The sequence below is a fragment of the Tenrec ecaudatus genome, chromosome X, assembly GCF_050624435.1.
Source record: "Tenrec ecaudatus isolate mTenEca1 chromosome X, mTenEca1.hap1, whole genome shotgun sequence".
Lineage (NCBI taxonomy): Eukaryota > Metazoa > Chordata > Mammalia > Afrosoricida > Tenrecidae > Tenrec > Tenrec ecaudatus.
The window spans coordinates 29991365-29995782 of NC_134548.1; positions in this window are offsets into that span (position 1 = coordinate 29991365).

Genomic DNA, 4418 nt, shown 5'->3' on the forward strand with positions numbered 1-4418 from the left:
TGCCCAAGAGTTGTGAGGAGTATCAGTTATTGGAGTTCAGATTGGTGTCTATATGTATGTCCATGGAATACTTTGACTTAGTCTGTCAGGGCACGTTTACCTGCCATTTTTCTTCTTTAATGAATACAAATATTTATTTCCTACCAATTGTTCAAGTTTCCTAATAGAAAGCAAAGTTGGAGGAAGCCTTGCTGCCACAGGAAATGGTGCTGATGTCGAGTTCTGAAGCAAGGCTATGTGTGGGTGAACTTATACTCATATCAAGCATGCATTCCCCCTGCTCCCTGCAGGCCTGGATTGCTGAGCTGCTAGGCAGAAGTTGGTGAATCAGAAATAACATGGCAGCGGAGCCTACGGCACCCCCAAGACTGACCTGGGACAACAAGCTGGTGCACTCAGGGCCATATCAGGTGCTCCGAGTATACCACCGGGCGCTCCAGTGGCGTGAACCAGCTCAGAAGCTGGCAGAAGCTGTGTGGTCTCAGGCAGTGGTCCTGTAGCCAATGGGAGTCGTGGGGAGTGCCCAGCAATGATGACTCAGAGAGTGCTGCAGGAAGCATCCCAGGCAGGAGCAGATGGGAAGGCAGGGCATTGGTGGAGGTGTCCCAGGCTAAATGTGGGTGTATCGCCCCCTGTCACCAGTCACCTAACCAGCCAGAAATAGATTGCAGGTCAGGTTCCAGTACCCTGGGTGAATTGAAGAAGAGATCTGAGCCCAAGGGTGCATCACTTCCACTTGGGGAGAGGGGAGCTGCAGGAAATGGAAACAGCTCTCTGAGAGGAGCACCAGGAGTTGGCAGCTGCTGTAAGCGGTCCCACAAGCACTGCAATCTGCAAGTGTCTCGGCAGGGAAGGCAAGTACCTCCAAGCGTAGAGACCTGGCCTCAGGTTGGTTAAGAGTAGACTCTAGAACACTACCAGAATTCCTAGCAAGGAGGATCACTGTTTGACCCCTGCCAGTCTTCCAGGTACTTTAGTGTCACAAAATCTTGAGTGATGAGTTATCTAGGTTTTACATGAATGAAGTGCCTTTTCCCATCATAATTTCTCATCATATGTAAGAATTCCTAGATAACCTCCCCACTGGCACAGTGGCCCTTCTTGAAGATCACACCCAGTAGAGTCATCAGGAGAACAGTGTTGGGAAACCCCGTCCAGGGAGCATCTCATTGTTAGGGAGGTCCATTTTGCTGAGAAAGGCATTGGACTGTTTGGTGGAGGCAACTTCCTTTTAGTCAATGCAAACACTAGCAGCGCCGAAAGAAGCTCTCTTGAAGATCTCAGGAAAGAGGCATTTATAATTTTTTGTTGACAATGTTCAACATGTTTCTCTTCGTAATGTTCAGTTTTTCTTTCATACATGTGAATCAGGAACTTCACCAAAATTTGCAATTTCTGAGTTAAAGTGTTAATGTGTTGCACTGGAGACTGATGGGTTTATGTTGGGAGGAATTATCATTCTTTACATATTTCTTCTGGGGATCTCCATAACCTCTTTTGCAGGACATACCTGGAATATTGGCAGTGGATTTGGCTCTCTGAGTCCCCTGGAATTGCTACCTTACTGTGTTAATCTTGGTAGTCCAGAGAAACAAAATTCATAGACAATCATACTTTACAAGAGAGAGCTTCATATAAAGGGCAAGTGTAAGTAAAGAAAGCATCCCAACCCAGTGCTTTCTAAGCCCATAAGCCTGAAATTAGCCCATATGTCCCACAGCAATCTACAAAGTTCTCTTCAAGCTCACACAAAAAACATGAAATGATGCTGACTACAGGTGGAAAGTCGAATCAATGAGCGTATAAGCATCTCAGTGATGGCAGGGGTCTCTAGGCAGTTTGTTCGGCACCCAGGGCTGCATCAGGAAAGGTCCATGTAGTGTCTCCTCATGGATGTGTCACAGGAAGTGAACCTTGCCAGTTCAGGCAGAGAACTAGCTAAGGCAGCTGAACACTGGTCCATCCATCAGAGAACAAGAAACCATAGAAAAATAAAAGTGAGGCTCACAGAACCTTCAAGTAATCCCACGTGTTCATCAGCCAGGTTGGCACAATAAACGTTGACTATCACACTTGCCTAGCACCAGGCTTTTTCTGGTTAGTATTTCAAGGACAGTATTTCCAGAAGGAGAAACAGAGGCAGATGATAACCCTTCAGATGCTGTTTCTGGCCTGAGGACGTCTGAGGATCTGGGTCTCATCTTGTTCTCCCTGGCACTTCTCAGCTGCACAGAGATTATTCTTCTGACCTCCAGGCATAATAGCTCTGATCAAATATGCTAACAGGAATGTGAGCTAGATAATAGTTGATGTAGGCAACCTAGAAAAGGGAGAAGCATTCCCATAATACATAGAGAGATACCATTAAATTTTAAGAAGTTCCCCCCTAAAACATTGATTATGAACCTGTGGGTCCCGGCCACTTTCGGGGGCTGGCCGACCCTTTCATAGGGGTTGACCCAGACCATCAGAAAACACATATTTCTGATGGTCTTAGGAACTGAGACACCGCTCCTCTATACTTCTTCAGACGGGTCTACACAGATGCAGACACATCCACATACACATACCCGACTTGAACATTGTTACCCATACTACACCGTGCTTCAAGAGAACATTTGATTTATTTTCCTCAGAAATAAATATCACATAATATATAATTACATATTGTTTTGGGATTAATCAATATGCTTTAATTATGTTCAACTTGTAACAATCAAAATAGAGCCTGCATATCAGATATTTACAGTACGATTCATAACAATAGCAAAATGACTGTTATGAAGAAGCAATGAAAATAATTTTATGTTCGGGTGTCAGCACAATGTGAGGAACTGTACTAAAGTGTCGCAGCATTATGAAAGTTGAGAACCACTGTTCTAAATGTTTCCTTGAATACACTGATCTCGAAACCTATAGGGCTCCTATCCATGTTCAGCACGGTCCACGAGAAAGCTGTGGAAGTCATTAGAGCATGTCTTAGCCTAATCTCAGGTGTGGGGCTCACTGGGACAGGGAGCAGGAACCAAAATGACTAGCCATATTAGACTCCCTCTGCTCTGGGTCCTCTCAGTTCCCCTCTAGTGTCATTGCATCAGTTCTGGGAAGATTCTGCCCCCCTCACACCCCCACCATCTTCCCCTGCTTCCCTAAGTGTACTACACTGAACCAGTGCCCCCATCTCTCTGGGACGTCCTAAGAGTAAGCGAAGTACCACCACAATCCACAACCCCTATCAGCAAGCCATCAGTGCTGATGGTTCAATTGGGATCTTTTCATCTGGGCTGCCTTGGAGACGTCAGTACTCATTCAGAGCCCTCAGTTTGGTTCTAAGTGGAACTGAAGGCTTCAGGCTTCAGTGGAGGCCTGGAACACCTGCCTCTGCTGATCTGAAGTTTCTGCTCTCACATCAGAGCTCTAACCAACCCCCGACATCTAAAAGAAAAATGAGAGTTCATAGATGCCTGACTTCCATGCCTAAGTCACCAAGGACCACATGCAGGAACTGCCGTTTGCTTCTCCATTTCTCTGCGGGGTGATAACCTCAGCCCTTCCAGACAGGCTTCACTGGGACTCCTGTTAGGTCTTGGGTCCCCTGCTCTTGTAGAATAGGAGCTGGTCCATTTAACCAAGGTACCACATCCATAAGACCAGCAGTGGGATTTAGACGGTAGGGACAGATTTGGCAGAACTGGCAGGTAATTTTTGGTTGAGTTTGGTGAACTAGTTTTGAAAAAGACACTTGTAGTCCAGATTCTTTGTAAGGTTGGTGGCTGTCTAATGTGGAAATCATAAATTTACATTCCTTACTCTTATTTAACGTTCATCTTCAAAACAGTCCATTCTAAGTACCCATAGCAATGTTCATTCTGTCCATAAGAGTAAACAATGAGACACACAATGCCTGCATATTAATATATTATTTTATAAAACTGGTTTTGCTTTTGATGAAACAATATACTTTTATTGCCTGAACTTGTCCCTTCAGTAAACAAACAAGTATGGTAAAGAAGAACAACCAGACAAACAACTAGAGGGGGACAAGCTGCCAATTCCTTTCAGCGTTTTCTCATGGTGAATTCCCACAAGACATTAGGAGTGGATTGTGCAATTCCTGAAAGTGATCAAAGAACAAAAAATATAGTCTGGACAATTACTTTAAGTTGACCGGAAGAAGAAAATTGTTTTTCACAGGTGAATCTAATACGTTCAGAGCAGTAATGTAGCGTAGCTGTTTTGAACATATCAAACACAATGACTATTGTCTCATGGGCCTCCCTCTGAAGGAATGGAATGCCATCCCGACAGTGAAAAGGTGCTTAAAGATACATCACATCATTCATGCTTCTTGTGTGAAAGTGAAGGGTGCTGCAATTGAAGGTGGCAGTCAGGAAGCAATGCGAAAAAAATCTTAAAAT